This window comes from Mytilus galloprovincialis, chromosome 11, assembly GCF_965363235.1.
Source record: "Mytilus galloprovincialis chromosome 11, xbMytGall1.hap1.1, whole genome shotgun sequence".
Lineage (NCBI taxonomy): Eukaryota > Metazoa > Mollusca > Bivalvia > Mytilida > Mytilidae > Mytilus > Mytilus galloprovincialis.
Genome location: NC_134848.1, coordinates 42006774 through 42026435, shown reverse-complemented (window position 1 = coordinate 42026435; position 19662 = coordinate 42006774). Strand labels below are relative to the sequence as shown.

The following is a 19662-nucleotide window of genomic DNA, read 5'->3' as shown; positions in this document are numbered from 1 at the left end:
ATTGTATGCGCTATCAATCCCTACCAAAGGGGTTATAGTGAAAATCACATGAATATATACTCAATGAAGTAGAATTATCCACTAGTAAATCAGCGATGTTCATTGGCTAAACTGTTTGCCACAAACGAATTATGATTTCATTAATTCGCTTTCATTCTTGATTGAACAAAACAAATAAGAGTGTTGTTTGTCTCTCGTAGCTAGTGAACTTTTAGTAAATACTGTTAATCTAAGGTTTTTATATGATGTAAAACAATATTTAAAAGATACATGCATCGATTAAAACACTATCAACAATAGATATGTTCTGTTCCTTTTGCATTTATTTACGACCTTAATATTTCAAACACGATTCTCTTTTTCAATTATATACTCTCCTCTATAAGATACAGATAGGACAATCAACATTTTAAAATTCTGTTACAGGCCAAAAGCAGACTCTGCTTCTCACCTGCAACCTTGTCGAAAATATGGCCAAGATTTATAATATACGAGATGAATTTACATTTCTATTATAGACAAATGTACTTTTGTAGATTCGGTTTTCGATACGTATACAGTTATCGTTCTAGATCTATCTTTTAAAAGTAGTATGAAGATAGACATCATGAAATATGACATCAAAACATGTTTGTGCAAATAATAAGTGTATTTGAACATCCGTAAACTTTCATTGGCGTTTGTTAAAAAAAGTCAAGGTTTTTGAAAAATGCAAATTTAACAAAAAGAGGGAAAAAGGTACATTCAGCAGTTTCTATTATCATGTAAATTTACTAACTGCGACTTGCAATTGTGTCCAATCAAATTAAACCCTAGCTTTAGCATTTTGCATATATATGGAGCAGCTGTGTTAATAACTCCACGTCCTGAACTGGCTTTCACTGCTGACAACAAATGTAAGTTTCAGATTCAATGTATTATAATTGATAAAATTTCATTTAATTGTCTATGTTGTAATCAGTATTAAATTGTATTAATGTTCGCCGACCTTGTGCTTATCATTTAAGCTAAATAAACTTTAACCTCATCTTATCATATATTTGATTTAGTGGTCATAAACATTGACAGTTGCAGATGCGTATAAGCTTGAGATAGTATTTGAATACTATGAACATTAACGTCACTCGGGATTAATAATTAAAACCTCACGTGGACTAAGTTAAAATATGTTCACGTGTATATCATGTGATGCTCACGTGCAATCCACATAATTTTTTCATATGACTATTACCGGAATTGTTTCTAATTTTTTTTTAGCGTGAACCACGCGGGCACTGAATTTCAATGAAATTAATAATTTTCGCGTAAACATCTTTATTTCAAAACCGAGATAAAACCATGAAACTGTAAAAGAATTATCAATAAATATATCGAGAAAATTATTCTCATTTTACCATATATTTCCTTGATTTTGTTTAACACTATTTGTTCTCTAATTCATATACTGTATAACAGTTGAAAGTGAATAATCTTATGCATTGAAATCCTTATAAATACCGAGTTTATATTGCAATTTATGCACAGTATAACCATGATTACATTCATTTTTTTCCTATTTTCCACTGAGTTTAACCCATTACGTACATTTGAATCATTCGATTACATGAACAAGTCAGGAATTCTAAATTATTCATTATACATTTAACAAAGATACCATGATCAAAATTATTTACATCAGAATCTCGTTTTGTCAATAAAAGACTCAATCGTCACACTCAAATCTATTCAAAAGATTAAATGAGGGACGGAGTTGAAGACAAAAAAAGACTAACAATTTTGACTTATACAGTTCAGGTAATGTAATCCTAGATAGCACATTCTTGGTATTTCGAAAAATGTGAAGACAGTTTTTGCATCCGTTAATATACAGAAGTGACCATATCTATAATAAGTCATGTCAGGACATAAATACTGACAACTGGGCTGGTAAGAAATATACGAATAATGAAAGTCTTAAGCTATTTGTATCAAACCTTACTAGTTGGCCATTAAAAAAATTAAAGTTCATTATACCTTATTTCGATGATATCATTTTTCTTTTTAGTTACCAGTAAAACATATACAATTATGAAGGTAGTACTTGCATTTGGAATTTTTTTGGGAACAGCATTTTGTAAGTATTTTAAATAACAAAACCTCAATGTTAAATTTGCGTATATAGGTATTCAAGTTAAATTGTTTTAACATCGAATAATTGTATGTGTTCAAAACAATCGTCGAGCATATGTTTACGTATATTTATGAATTGTCAGTAATTATATGTTCAATTCAAGCTAATATGGAAAACTCCATACTAAAATTTACGACAAAAGACACGATTTGTCCTTCCCTTTTGTTTATTTTCCCTTTTGAAGACAGTGATGTTCCTTTGGCTCCATCATACGGTATTTTATATATTCATTATTATAGTATAGAACTAATAAGAGTATACTTCTTCTAATATAGTCGACGGTGTTCGATGTATTTTTAAATATAAGTGTAGTGTCAAATACGCTTTAAAGTTGAAGATCAGATTGAAAAACTGGTTACCTTCGAACCTATAATATTAAAAAAAGTGTATTTCAAATGGGTTGTTTTTGTAAATTTTCTACCGGAAATTTTGAAACGAATAGAACAATTAAAAACCAATGCGAAAATAGACATTATATTCCGTCACAAAATAAATTAGGTATGCCACTACCATATAGTACAGCCTACAATACAAAGATTCAGACTTTAAACTTTTTTGTTGAACAATACCAAAATAACATGATGTTTTTATAAGAATAACAACAAGGAATAAACGACAATAAACAACTGTGATTAAATATACATCAAATGATATAACCGGTCATTTTAAGAATATATTCCTATGAGTTGTGTTTCTGCCTAATGTTGTCATCAATGTCAAAACGATGACGTTTCCACTTGAAGCCAGTGCCAAATATATGTCCGTTGAAATACCTCGCACCGATGACACCCTCATGCAGGTCTAACATATTAAGCAGCCCTTGTTTAAATTTTGTGAAATTGTCAGAGATGCGAACTTCTCAAGATTTCTATTTCGCAATTTAGAGATTTTTTTATTCCAAGCGCATGAACTTTATAAGAATTGCTCTAAGTTTTCCGTGTTTTCCTGGTACCCTGTATGCTACTACAATTTCTAATGGTTCAATTGTTACATATAGTTTACTTATCTCATGTAAAAAGCTATGAGGCAATATGCTCTCCTTTTTTTCTTGAAAGTAAAAAAAAATAATATTGTTTTTCCTTTAGTATTGTTCATTCCTGTTTGCATTTTCAATATCTTCTTTTAGTAGTCTGTTTTCTTTGTGAAGGTTTGCGTTTGTTCTAATATGTTTGCATTGTCAAATTCTACAATGTCTATTCTTGCACAGAGCCTAGATACATCTGACTTAAAGTGCTGTTTTACCTTTTCCTTATTTGTTTAAATTTCATGCATCATTTCTTTTTTAAGTTCTTTTTCCATCTTTTTTTTTCTTCATTTGGACAAGTAAGGTTGTAACTGTTTCAGTGACAATAATTTTAACATCTTTTTTTTTACAATATGCTTTTCACAATGTTTCATTGACTTTCTAATCTCATTTAAATCGGTTTCGATGCATGGACAATGGTCGCCATCACTAGATAGACATTTATGCGGGCGTTTTGTATAGTTTGGTTTTACAAGTGTTGAGTACCTAAATACAGAGTACTTATCTATCTCATTTTGCTGCTATTTTGATGTGTACAATGTCGTAGTTTATGATATACGAGATGACTTTACATTTTTTAATGTTCACAATACAAGGCTTTCCGATTCTAACAACTTGTCAAAACTTTTCATGAATTCTATCATCCGTAGAATGACATAATTCGTAAATATAAATAAACATGCAGGTTTATTATACATTCAGGGGTATCTATCATCCGTAGAATGACATCATTCGTAAATATAAATCAACATGCAGGTTTACTATACGTTCAGGGGTTTCTATCATCCGCAGAATGAAATCATTCGTAAATATAATTAAACATGCAGGTTTATTATACGTTCAGGGGTATCTATCATCCGTAGAATGACATCATTCGTAAATATAAATAAACATGCAGGTTTATTATACGTTCAGGGGTTTCTATCATCCGCAGAATGAAATCATTCGTAAATATAAATAAACATGCAGGTTTATTATACGTTCAGGGGTATCTATCATCCGTAGAATGACATCATTCGTAAATATAATTAAACATGCAGGTTTATTATACGTTCAGGGGTATCTATCATCCGCAGAATGACATCATTCGTAAATATAAATAAACATGCAGGTTTATTATACGTTCAGGGGTATCTATCATCCGCAGAATGACATCATTCGTAAATATAAATAAACATGCAGGTTTATTATACGTTCAGGGGTATCTATCATCCGTAGAATGACATCATTCGTAAATATAAATAAACATGCAGGTTTATTATACGTTCAGGGGTTTCTATCATCCGCAGTATGAAATCATTCGTAAATATAAATAAACATGCAGGTTTATTATACGTTCAGGGGTTTCACATTCAATCTTTAATATATTCCCGGTTTCTTGCTCAATGCTACATCATCAATGCTTACGTTTATACATTTAAAAAAAGCCGCGAAAAATGTTTTAAAACACAATGTAGACGATTTTATATGCCATATATATTGCTTTTTTTAGGCTGTTCTGATGATCAGTATACGTGCTTGGACGGACAATGCATCTCTTCAGATTATCAGTGTGATTCCTGGGTTGATTGCAGTAGTGGAGAAGACGATATGGGATGTTCTCGTAATACCAGCATAACCTTTTTTTTATTTAAAAACTAAACACAAACATTATTGCTTACTTTATAAAGTAGAATATATGTACAAGAGTCCTTACATTTTTTTTTACACCTATATGATTTCAAAACCAATCTTTAAAAAAAACAGATGAAAATCCAGGAGAAAATTCTATCGTAAATTACCACCATTATATAATCACATGTTAAACCAGGAAGAATATCTTGTATTCTTGAAGCTTTAATATTTCATTGTATATTGCATGAACTTTTGTGAATATTAAAAAAAAAAAAAATTCATCAATTTTTATTACAGCTTGCGAAAGTGATCAATTTCTTTGTGCTACTGATTCCTGTATAAAATGGTCTTGGGTATGCGATGGTATGGATGACTGTGGTGATGGCTCTGACGAACGGGGATGCTCCAACCTTTGTTGGAATACATATAGTAAGTATTCAAATGCTTGTTTTACCTTGACATGTTCATGAAAATGCTGTGATTCGCTCAGAAAATTACATATATTAAATGAGTTTTTCCAAATCTTCCATTCTTTAGATTAAATGACACAGAAATTTGCTAAATAGAGGTCATCGTACCGAATCAAACAGTAAACAAAGCCCATACCGCATAGCTAGCTTAAAAAGCTCCGAAATTATATATATAAAACAATTCAAACGAGAAAAATCACGGCCTTATTTATGTAAACATTAATGAACAAAGAACTTAAATGAACCACAATAACAAACAATAACCTCTGACTGACAGGCTCTTGACTTGGGAGAGAAACATACATAGTGTGTGTGTGTGTGGAAAAGGGGGCAAGGGGTGGGGGTGATTAGACGTGTTAACTGGCGCCAGCGATGTAACAATTCAAAATAAGATAATACTATACAAATCAATTGAATAAGGCTTAAACCATCAGACGGAAACAGATAGAGTCATATTTAACCGACGCACAAAGTGGACATGGCCGGGAACTTAGCATCCAGAAAACAAAAATAGACACTTATGAGTGTTCGATGTTACGGACAGCTAGTTCAGAGGTTAATAAAATAACTTATAAATAAAATCTAAGATTGGAGAAAGAACAAATCAAATATCTTTGTAATTATAATACAATTTGAGAAAATCAACTTTAAATTTAGAGACGATTTTATCATTGAACATATCTTGTTGTCTGTATTTCCTTAATATAGTTACAAAAAGGATGCATGAACAATCTCAATCAATGTCATATTGACTGTCACACAAGTTTTATTTCGGATTTACGAATTAATATGCATATATTTCAGCAATATTTACCCTTTTGTTTAGTCAGCTATTAAAGGTTTCCTAATTGATTGTCATATTCCTTACATAGACCTGATATGTATGTTTTTAATACAATACTAATTCTTTAAAATGATAATACACACATAAAATCGATGTGTCATTCATTAATTGGCCAAAAATGATAACAACTCGCCCTCCACATTGTCGAAGGCATCATACACGTTTGATTTCATAAAATTGTTCTTACAATACTTTATTTTCAATAAAAAACAGACCCACTTGCAAGACGGAGTATAGCAAAAGTGAGTGCTACAAAAGCTGTATCCAGGGGTCTCAACAAAGGAGGTAAAAATGAAGCTGCTGGTTCGAATCTCTACACAAAGAAAAACGAAGTTGAAGCAGAGAAAATTGTTAATAAACTTGAAAAGCTCAGGTTACTCAGAAGAGGAAAAAATGGAAAATAAAACTGAATATGTACTGAAGAAAATGCACGCAAACAATTGGACTCGTCCATGGACTATGATATAATTAAATATGTATGAATAATCATAAACAGTAGTTTGTAGTGTTATATTATCATGTATGTATATTTTGTAAAAACGAAATGTTACATTAATGTAATTTAAAGTTTTAATTGATTTAATATCTTTAAAAAAATTAAACAATAATCAATGATAATTGGTCAATACCTATATTCGTATTTTACACTTTCATTATTCATTCTATTCTATCAATAAAGTACTTCTTGCAATTGATTTTTCTTACGAATATTAATGATTAAAGTATTTTAATTTGGCAACTTATCTAGTGGCTGTGGTACATAGGCTATATCAAGGCTTCTTATCTGATAATATTCGGACTTCTGTACTTGATATATCGTTTTGTTGGATTGGATACACAATGCTTGAATACTTATATCAACTCCTCAAAATGTGTATCACTTGTGTACTGTATCAATGCTATACCACAATAGTCACTAAAGAAAATAATTTTCTTACTACGCATATAAAATATGCAGTAAAAAGTGTGACATGAGCGTCATTCTGTTCCACAGTGTTCTAGTAAAACCTGTTAAAAACAAACATTTTCATAAAGAAAATCAAAGTATTTCAAGATATTCATTTCACACATATATATATAGGATGCCTTATATATCATGTACTGTAGTACGCCGCTAGATTAAAACTGACGAGGAAAAGTTACACACGGCCACCGAGAGCTTTATTTTTGTAGAGCCCAGGTGGTCGTGTGGTCTAGCGGGACGGCTGCAGTGCAGGCGATTTGGTGTCACGATATCACATTAGCATGGGTTCGAATCCCGGCGAGGGAAGAACAAAAAATTCGCGAAAGCAAATTTACAGATCTAACATTGTTGGGTTGATGTTTAGACGAGTTGTATATACATTATGTACACAGCCATGTATCACCATCATTGCTGGCGATCCGATGGATAAATCTGTTGTAGAGTTGTCACTGACTCAGACGTACTTATAAATATAATTATTTTCTTAAACATCAACCCAACAATGTTAGATCTGTAAATTTGCTTTCGCAAATTTTTGGTTCTTCCCTCGCCGGGATTCGAACCCATGCTACTGTGATATCGTGACACCAAATCGCCTGCACTGCAGCCGTCCCGCTAGACCACACGACCACCTGGGCTCTCAAAAAAAGAGCTTTCGGTGGGCATGTGTTACCTTTCCACGTCAGTTTTAATCTAGCGGCGTACTACAGTACATGATATATAAGGCATGGAGATGTTATTGTTACAGATCAGCTCAATTATCTATAGTAAAGGATCCTACAAATTAATGCAAGATACAGTCACAGAAAAACATTATATTTATAAGTACGTCTGAGTCAGTGACAACTCTTCAACAGATTTATCCATCGGATCGCCATCAATGATATAAAAAACGAAGATGTGGTATGATTCCCAATGAGACAACACTCCACAAGCGGCCAACATGACACATAAATTAACAATAATAAGTCACTGTACGGCCTTCAACAATGAGTAAAACCGATACCATATAGTCAGCTTTAAAGGGCCTCGAAATGACAATGTAAAACATTTCAAGCCAGAAAAATAACGGCTTACTTTATGTAGACAATATTAAGAAACAAAACAAAAACAAACGACAGACGGTATGGTTGTTTGAATCCATAATACGATCAAATTGTTGTACATCTGGAATTTGTCTGTAATTCACATCCTACAGTGAAGGTATAAGAGGAAACTTAAAGAAAAGTAGTTCAATCTAATACTTGCCAAAATGTTGAACATTATAATATTTTAGTACCAACATTTTGATCCATAATTGTTGCATAACTGGTTTTTCAAACCAAATCGTTATAGATTAAGATATAAGAAATGTGTTCAATTTGTTCTATACTAGAAGACACCCGGGCATAAACAGCTTGTAAAATGTGGTTGGATAATTTTTTGTAAAAGATATTGTCTGGCGAATTTCATTTAGATTCAAGAGCCCTCTCCCTTATTTCCAAAGTCCGTTATTTGTTTCCTTTCTGTTAAATTTAATTATTTTCATGTTTCTGGCCTTATATCACAATGATTCTTCCCCTTTGCTACAATGAATTTTTTGGTAAAAGTCAAATTAAATTAAAAATTTGCACTGCTTCAAACATGAAATAAATGATACTGCTTACAGCCCATCATCATTTTAAGAAAATATGCTTCTATGACAATCCATCAATGATATTCCTTTTTATCGCCCCATTAACGTGTCAATGATAGGATTTGAATCTTGTATAAATGACTAAGGCTGAGAGGTGGTCGGAGGGGCCCTGATCCCAAAATCCCAAGGTGCGTGTTATAACGAAATTCATATCCCGACACTCCGAAATTCGCCAAAAAATATTCCCGAATCCCGTAAAGATCTATCCCGAAATCCCGAGCTTAACAACCACCGATCCTGACGTCCCGAAAAAAACATGCCTCCTTCTAAGCTCTACCCTTTTGTCATTTTATTTATCCAAATCACTACTTTCACTTTCAACAATATTTTTTTATTCCCCATTTACATTATAATTTCTAGTCTGTTAGTCCGTTCGTTCGTTCGTCCATCCGTACGTCCGCTTCAGGTTAACGTTTTTGTCGAGGTAGTTTTTGATGAAATTGAAATCCAACTCGAAACTTGATAAATATGTCCCCTATGATATGATCTCTCTAGTTTAAATGCCAAATCAGAGATTGTATCCCATTTCATGGTCCACTGAACATAGAAAATGATAGTACCGATGTGGCGTCCGTATACTATGGACACATTCTTTTTTCCACATGAATTACTTATTTCAATATATATGCAACTGGTATGACCCCTTAGACAGTAAATATTTCACAGAAAACAGTAGACAAAATACAGAGTCTCTATATAGTATAGTAGTATAATCGTAGTTTACATGTGGCCATAATAGACGCGAAAAATAATTGACTCTAAGGGGGTATGATAGTTGGGGTTCGTGCGATCTAAAAACCATGATATGGAGAACGCTCTAATTGGCTTATTTATTTTTCATTTTTGTAACTCGTATGACCCCTTAAATTGTAAATATTTCAAAGAAAACAGTCGACAGAATACAGAGAGTCTCTATATATTACAGTAGTATTGTAGTTTACATGTGGATAAATGACTAAAAGTCAGTCTGATGAAGGAAACAATATCCGGACACCTATTTTGTCGTTTTTCCGAGGGTTTCACCAGCCCAGTAGTCAACACTTCGGTGTTGACATAAATATCAATAACGTGGTCATTTTTATAAATATCCTGTTTACAAAACTTTGGATTTTTCGAAATACTAAGGATTTTCTAATGCCAGGCATAGATTACCTTAGCCATATTTGGCACAACTTTTTTGGAATTTTGAATCCTCAATGCTCTTCAACTTTGTACTTGTTTGGTTTGATACATATTTTGATATGAGCGTCTCTATTATTATTAATTGTCTCTAGGATATATAATAGTTGTGGTTCGTGCGATCAAAAAACCATGATATGGAGAACGCTCTGATTGGCTGATTTATTTTTCATTTTTGTAATCTATCATATGATTGCTTGTTCTTGTGCATGTTTAAAACCGGAAGTATTATATATGACTAAAAGTCAGTCTGATGAAGGAAACAATATCCAGACACCTATTTTGTCGTTTTTCTTCGGAATTAACTCAATCTGAATAAATTTAAAAATGGATGACAAATGCGACTATGCATGTTACCTATAGAACACACAGACATGATGATGTATTTATTGCGGAACGAAGAGAAGCGACACACAAAACATTTTGGCATACCAAACTTGTATGACACTTCTCGTCAAAAAGTAGATAATTGCAAAACCAAAACAAAAAGCTTGATGCAAAAGTATACATTTTTTTTTTGTTTTTTTTTTAGACGATATTGATACACATGTGTTTAGAGATATGTCTTTCATATAGTCTATTTAATGTGAAAATCTATATGGAGATAAAGACAAATCTAAGACAAATTTTGGCAAAACTGAAAGTGTCAAATCTGACATATTTATCTGTAAATGAACGATGTTTACAACAGATAGGCTTACTTCCGTCACTTTTGGAATTGCACAGTATAGACAATTTTCCGGATTCCTATACACATGGCTACTGTATGCAAGAAGGCTACATAAGGGAGGTTCGTCTATACATTAAATACTAAGATATTCTATATCTTAAAATTGTAAACCTATCTTAATTTCATCTCATCCTTGTTCTGTTCTTAACATCAAAAGATCAGAACCAAAACGAATGTTCAAATGAGGCTTATACAGATTCAAAGATACAATAATTTCAAAAAGAGAACATACAATATATCATTTGTATATGTTTATTATTTAAATGAAACTTTAGTTTTTCACGAACAAAATTAATTGAAATATCAAATTTTAAAATGTTGATATTGACATAACTAGGACATATACATGATATACCGGGTAATAAGGACAAAAACAAAAAAAAAAACAATTATAAGAACAAGAATGATTATTCAGTTCGCTAGAAAACTACAGAAACACGACTTTTTAAGCAATTACGATACGTATTTTGAAAGAAACAATGATACAGCTGCTTTTTTTTAAAAATAGTATCGGAACTAAACGATTTCGATAAAAAAAAAACGTCTGTAGAAAATAGGGATGACAAAAAGCAGAGGGACAGTCAAACTCATATATCGAAAATAAACTGACAATGCCATGGCTAAAAATGAAAAAGACAAACAGACAAACAATAGTACACATTACACAACATAAAAAACTAAAGAATAAACAACTCGAACCCCACCATAAACTAGGGGTGATCTCAGGAGATAGAAAGCATTGAAAACCAATAATTAAAGAGTAATATTCAATATAGTGTCGTTCAAAGAAAACTGTTTGCATCAAGAAAGAGGATCGAAAGATACCAAAGGGAAAATATCATGCTATTAAGATCAATATACATTTACAAAAACTATCATCATCATCAGAAGACGAACTATTGTTATAGGTATGATGTATAAGAGGGGTTCATTTTTAACATTTGTGTTTTCCCAAAAACTAATCAATCAATTCATTAATGTTGTAATTGGCGGATTATCTCTTTCTAATGTTATTGGTAAAAACCTTCCTAGTATTCACATGTTCTTAATTATATATTTGATTTGACTATATACATCAGCTATTTAAAATGAATATGGCAGATTAATTTTCTGATTCATATTCTTCTAAGTTATACTTAAGATCCATCAATGAAGATGATGTATAATTTGTTCAATGTACTACCCTACGCTGAAACATAATACATAACGCTTATAAACTGTTTGAATTTCTTTTAAATGTTGATAAAATTTTACAAAAACAACGATAACCTTTACACCTGAGATACTAAATCATTCGCTTATTTATTACTATTTGAAAATGATTATATCAGACGTTAGATTATGTGTATCAGAAATATAATGCATTTCTCATAAGTGATAGTCACAATGCTGTTAATGTAAATGACGAAAATAAAACAGTTAAAAAACACGTCTACAAAACAAAATTATTTATAAGTATACGTTTTTTTGTAGACATGTTACATGTTTGTTATACAAAACTTTGTGTGAACCATATAATAATGCCTTTCCGGTTTGAAAATAGTGGGGAAGATGTAAATTAATAGCTCAATACTATCAATATTTGACTGAGAACAAACAGAAAAATTATTTTGGAATCGAATGTATGGAAATACAGAGTTATTTTTTGCTAGACTGGATTTTTTATTAACTTTGTTGAATATTGCATTATAAAAAGTGAAAAATTACACTTACAACTACCAATGAACAGCGTAAATCATAATTTTGAGTAGAACAACAATCACCGATTCGGAAGTATTATACATGTACGACTCATATACACATTCTAAACGTATAATAGAAATATCAAGGTTTAATCAAATTAATCGTTAATATGAGTGTATTTGATTAGTTTAAATTCAGAAAGGTTGACTTGTCTGTTTGACGAGTGACAGCTGTTGCATTGTAAAAGAGTATAGAATTGTAAGATATCTATGCTAGTCATCCCAAATATATGTATTTCTTGTTACAGAGTAGATGAACAAGTACTTTGAAGAACTATATGACATGACAAACAATACAAAACACGAATTCTTTTAATATTATTGACACAACTTCACTAAAGGAACCAGATTTACAATTTGGTGTGCATTTTTAAGAAAGAAATGGTGGGTCGAATCTGATTTTATGGCTAGCCAAACCTTTATCATGTTTATCAAATATTTGTATTGGATACGTAAAATTCACAGAAATCATACTTGTGTTTTATGTACAAACTGTCAATCACTCTTTTCTATGCGACTGTGTTTTCAACAAATCAAAACATAATCATCAATATTTACGAATGATATCACGCAAACATTTTCTGGAATCGTACAATAGTTAGCATACGAAAATCGAATTTCAGTTGAGTCCTAACATTTGATAGACAATAACAGGTATGGATATTTGCTTTGATTCGACTATAGTATTGGCAAATTAACACGAAAGCTATAGTACATAATTTAAACATTTAAACAGAAAAAAGTATTTGACACAAACTACAAGAAGACAAATTATCTGAATTTAAAACTGTAAGATGACAGTTGATCGCAGTTTTTAAAAAATAAGTTTTTATGTTGTCCTCTATAGTGAGGATTAAAGCGTTATGAACATTTTCTTGTGAATAAAAGATGATACAGAGAAACGGATAACAGGAAATTTGACAAAGAATTATATTATAATGGTTAGAAGGAAGGGTCGTGTAATTTGAAAAAAAGAAGAAGATCGTATTTAGGTTGGTCATCCGAATGTGTGTATAGTTGATTATTCATAAGTTCCACTATCAAATAAGAAATATTGTAGGTGAGTATGATATCAACAATCAATAAATCAGTCATTAACTATTCAATGTATGCATATGGTTTAAAGATTGATCAATAAAGGTTTCAATGAAAGTGTCGAACAGTTCTTAAGTAATTTGATAAATCTTTCAAAGAGATATATATACTTCTTTGTAGATTTATTCGAAAGAAAAACAGATGTATCTCTCTTTGAATATATTGATTTTGATGATATTCGTATGAAGCATTGCAATGTCCATAATGTGTATGATTTATTTAATAGTGTTCCAATTACAAATATTGTTTCATTCTTAAAAGAAGTTGGAATATATTATAAAATATAAAAATGTTGTTATACTAAAACGATTTTCATTTTGGTCATATTATCTTAAGTGTTGATTTTTTATTTGTAAATAATCAATTTGCTTTAGTCTAGATTTTCAGTTAATTGAAATAAAATTGAAAATGGAAATGGGTAATGTGTCAAAGAGACAACAACCTGACCATATCACAGACAACAGCAGAAGGTCACCAATAGATCTTCAATGCAGCAAGAAATTCCCGCACCGGAGGCGTCCTTCAGCTGGCCCTAAACAAATGTATATACTAGTTCAGTGTTATAATGAACGCCATACTAAACTCCAAATAATACACAAGAAACTAAAATAAAAAATATTACAAGAATAACAAATGCCCCAGGCTTCTGACTTGGGACAGGCGCAAAAATACGGCATAAACATATTGATGAGATATCAAAGACCTTTTGTCTGATTTTGAAAATATACCTCAAATTGTTATAATATTCGAAAAAGTAAAATCACAAAAATAATGAACTTAGAGGAAAATCAATTCGGAAAGTTCATAATCACATGGCAAAATCAAATAACAAAACGCATCAAAAACGAATGGACAAGAACTATCTGTTCCTGACAGAATAAGCTCTAGCCACATTATAGTCTTTCTGTGCTAATGCTGCGTAAAGCAAACACAAATCAATCAATCAATCTTTTCAAAGTGAAACACGATGATAGAGTTAAATAAATACTACATTGGAAGTAGTGGTAACAGTGAGCCTGTATACATATGCATGTCCCTGTGACATAAAAGCATTGATTTAATTCTTGTTTTTTAAGAGATATTTACGTATTGTGGTCTAAAACACCAAATGCCATATTTGTGCTAATGCCTAATTACTATACATTATCAATCACCACATAGCAAAGATGTGGATGTTGAAATATACCAAAAACACACAAACAAACCTACAAAATGATTCGTTCAGATAGAGAGAATTGGCAGTATTTGAGAATACGGACTTAAAAAGTTTAGAATAAACCCTAAACGAAACCAACCTCTTAAAGTATTATCAATATTGAAAACGTGTATATTGCTTTTAAGAGAGTTGGTTTTCTTCTCAGTATTGAACCAATTTATGAAGAGTCTCAGACTACATTATATAACAGAAATACATATTTGTTGTTTTGATATGTATTTTGTCGACAAGAACAGTTATTTTATCGTTTAACCCATTGAAACATTTTTTTTAATACATATAGTTTAACATATTGTTTGTTCTATGCCTTCAAATTTATATTTTATTAAAACCCTTTTTTACTTATTATGTACATCTCGCCGAAAGTAAAGCAACACATTACGCGACAAACGGGGAGTACATGGACATTTGAGTCTACAAATTATAAACCGCAGACTATATTTTAGGCCAGTCAAAAGACTCGAAGGCATCGTCAAAATCAACATCAGTGATCTCGTAATCACTGCAATTCTATTTTGAGATAGTGTCAATTGGACTGACGAGAGCAGATACCTCCTACATGTAGGTGTAATATCACCATTGATTTTCCCTATTAGTCCTTGTTAAATTTAAACTTTAAAAAAAGTGCAAAATTTAACCTTGTTTCAAATAAAAAATAATAGGCATGAGTAAAGTTTTATACTGTCCAATAATAAAGAGAAAAGTGCACGTAAAAAAACAACCATCATTCGAAGTTAACCAATCAAATTTCACCACTTAATTATGGTTATTTTATGCATTCCCTTTAAGTTTTGTCATGACCAGTTTAATGAAAAATCTATAATAATGAAAGACGACATCTACAGCGATTAGAGAAAAAACTTCTTCCACCAATCAAAACCAAGCCGCATCATGAAAGAATATAGTGCGGGCAAATAAGTGGTCAAATACTTATCTCATCTGTCTAAACAAAGTTGAATAGGATACACTGGGTGACTTAATGAAGATACATACCACTAATGGACGTCCTTGCCTTGTTTATAAGATCTGTTTTGGTCCATTTATACCTTTCATTTTCTCAAAATTTGAACTTTTCAGACTAATCAAAATAATGGGATAAATTTCACTCATATATGATAGAAAGGTTATAAGAAATGAGCAATTGAAGTATTCAAGCAGATTGAACAATCCATATAAAAGTTTACTGTATCCAATGAGGTTTCAATAAGTCCTTACGTAAAACATAAAATTTACGCCGTGTTCCAGAGTGGGACGTAAAAAGATTCCCTTTCCGGTGTTTTTTTTTCATTACTACATTACAAATAATTTTACAACGACTGGCAAAAATGTTATAGCTATAGTCTTAACTTACACTTTCATTCTGTTTGTTATGTAGTAAAAAGTAAAATCACAGAAATACTGAACTCAGAGAAAAATCAAATTAAAAACTCGAATTCAGCTCAATTTCAAAAGTTCATGAAGTGATTAATTCTATAAAATCCAATTCTGAAAAAATAGCAGGTTGTTCCTAACCTTTTTCAAACTTTATAGATGAACTTCACAAATAAATTTTACACAAAAACTAAACATTTGTAAAAACGTGAATTAAAAGTATCAGTTTGCACTACACATTTATTGTCATGTTTGTATGGCGTATACTTGATAATATATTCATCTATAATACTAAAAAAACGAGGTCCAATTTGTCAGCCGTCATCGGGTAAAAACGACAAATCAAAGAATTCAACTTTATATATAGCTTATACAGGACAATGGTGTAGATTAAAAATTACACCACTCCAGACCCTTTTGTTTTCCACATAATTAATATTGCCAATAATTAACAAGTTCCGGGTCGAATCCGATACCGATACAAATAGTATATTCACCTGTGACTTATAACCTTATCTGTACGTTCCGCATCTGACAGGCGCACCACCAAACGGTGTATTAAGGATTTTGCTATATACACGGGTCATAATCACAGGGTTGACACTACTAAATTCAATCATTGTCAAATTGTTCATTTAAATCCGTAAGACTTTCTAAGATAACAATACGAATACTAAAAGTCTGGACTTAAAATAAGGTACACATGGTACAGTTTTCAATTTGTTAGCGGGCATGACGTAAACCAGCGAATAAAAGAATTCAACTTTATTTATAACAAATATAGGATAATGCTGTTTATTAAAAAGTACTTCATTTCAGGACCTTTAAATTTGTTTTTCCAAATAATTAATATTACCAATAATTGATAAGTTCCAGGTCGACGGGTTCAAACAGAAAGATTTTGAATACAGAGAAAACTGTGTATCTTATAATCGGCATGACTTTATCAGATGACTATACCAATACTGAAATAAGGTTTACGCATAGTTATATACTGTAATTCAATCATGGACCCGCGATATCACGGGTGTGTTCTAGTTCTATTTAAATTACAACCTAACACTACCTTTAAGTGTTGAAAGTTCATGTTTTAAAGTCAACCAGTGCATTTATTTTCTACGTTTAAAAGCCTTTAAAAATAATAAACACACGATTCATCATGGTTAATCAAACATACAGCGCAAAAATACATTTATTTTCAATAACCTTACTGCGAATAATGATGAAGATTTTTGTTTTATCTTTTAAGTACATATATACATTGTAGGGCTCAATGACTAAAACCAGACTTATTTTCAATCCATATTTTATACTTTGTACTTGTTTGGCTTTACAACTTTTTTGATCTGAGATTCACTGTTGAGTCTTATGTAGACGAAACGCGCGTCTGGTGTATTCAATTATAATCCTGGTACCTCTGATAACTATTATGAACATCTGTATATCCAACATAAAGTGTATTGTGATCTTAACATCCGAAAAGTCAAAACGATAAATTGTTTAGTCATGTTCATTACATTCAGTCTGTCAGGCAATGTTCAGACTCATCCACTGCGATAAATGTAGTACCTTTAGACCCACACTTGCAAACAAATTAGCATTGTTTAGTAGCATGCCATGCAATTCAGTAGGGAGTCAAACTATACAAGTAAAAAAAAAAAATTTTTGGACAGGCTGAAAAAAAGTCGTTATTTGTCTGTAAGTGTATTTTCTGAAAAGTATTACATTTCCAAAATTAAATCAGTTTGAAAATGTATTTGACAATTGAAAATAACGAAATAATTGTTTATTTTCCTGACTTGTGAGGGCTGTTCAGATCAAAATGAGCAATTCAGATCAAAGTTGGTTTACTAGTGATATTTTAGTTGTTGATGCTCCGTATATGTGTTATGTAAATTACGCTCGTTTTTTCTTCTGTGATATATATAAATCAGCTTTGTATTTTAACTGGTACTAGTACCTTATAATAAAATCATATCGTATGCATTTGTCATTGTAATTTTGCATGCTTTTATAAGTTGCAACAGTGTTCTGGCAAACAATTGAATGTTAGCGATGCAATACACAGCATCTGTGTGCTAAATGAAATGCTACAAAGAGAAATCCACTGGATTGAAGTGAGCATATTAAATCGAACCATGCATTACAACCAGATGTTTAGGTGAACGTCGTGCCAAGTTTCAACGATTGGCCAAGACTAACACAAAATGTCGAAGCGTAGAGTGAAATATAAAAAATGTATATTCTCAGGTGTAATTTTTAAGCGGTTTACTTGAGCATAGAGGTAAGGGCTTATATGTTGGTATTTCTTTATTCATTATTGTTTTTCTTTAGATCGTTAATTATGTTATTTTATCTTCCACAGTACTGTAATTCAGAAATTATTGCGTGTATTTTTTATTACGGTTTTGTCATTTTTAGACCTAATCACGATTTTAAATTTTGCGATGTTGAAAAAAATCTTCTTAAATCATAATAAAACCTTTCATGTATTAAATGGCTTGCAAATGAATAATTCAAATATTTGAATCCGTATTCATGCAACCTTAAAATACACTTTAGGTTGTAATAGTTGCGCATGTGTATAGCCTGTAATATATTTTTGCAAAAATGTTACAACAATGAAGGAAACAAGGGCATTGTATTTCCAATAGTTGAAGAATCATGCCAAACAAAACATATTTTGTTTTCTAACAGGTTAAGGGGGTACCCAACACTAAGCCCCAAAAAATTCCTGTCGTTTAATTTTTCCTATTTTTTTTCCATTGATAAACTAGGCCAACTTAAACATCTTGTAAAAATTTTAAAAGATTTGAACCATAGGTTTGAAAGATTTGGCAATTCAAATATGGCATCTTTTACATAATAGTATTGGCCAAAATTGGAAGTTTCTGAAATATGGGTATAGGGTTGAATTTGTTAAAAAAAAAGTTAATTCAATCCTAAATTGACAATGGCATAGCTAATATTGATAGCTGAGGAGAATATTAGTTCACTGATACCCCCTTTTTGTAAGTTTTTATTCCGGTTTTAAAAAATTGCCAGAACTTTAATAGAGGGTATCAGAATCAGCCCCGAAAAGTGAATGCTGTGCTTCTTGAATTTGAAGAAGAATTTTTTTTTTGAAAAAAATGTGGCGTTTAATTTTTTCATAAAACTAAGCATTTAGATTGCTATACTAGTCGGTTGTTCTTGCAATTTTTTTTAAAATTTAACAGTTAGAATTTTTGGAATTTAAGTTTAAATTAGGCCCCACCCTCAAATTGGTTCATTAAATAAGAGCAAAATCTATTCAAAAAGTACATAATGGCCATAATTTTGTTCGTCTTTTGAACTAGGCCTTGGCTATTTGGCATGTGGATGTATCATCACAGGGTTAAGTGTCTTGCATCATGATGACCTTTGTGTGACCTTCATATGTGACCTAAAGGTCGACTTTATTGGTGTTTTCCGTGAAAAACACAACCATGTAGGCCATAACTTCTTTGCCTTTTGACCTAGGCCTGACATTTTTGGCATGTGTATGTATCATCATGAAATGGTGTGCCTTCTAAAAAATTTGTCCTTC

General features: G+C 31.4%; 1 long non-coding RNA gene across 1 annotated transcript; it reads left to right on the top strand.

Moving 5' to 3' along the window:
- The first annotated feature begins 848 nt into the window (after positions 1-848).
- On the top strand, positions 849-6615 carry LOC143051157 (uncharacterized). Its single transcript, XR_012970620.1, has 5 exons — positions 849-896; positions 2045-2113; positions 4687-4797; positions 5106-5237; positions 6336-6615. It is a non-coding gene; the product is annotated as an uncharacterized LOC143051157 (long non-coding RNA).
- Positions 6616-19662: the final 13047 nt, after the last annotated feature.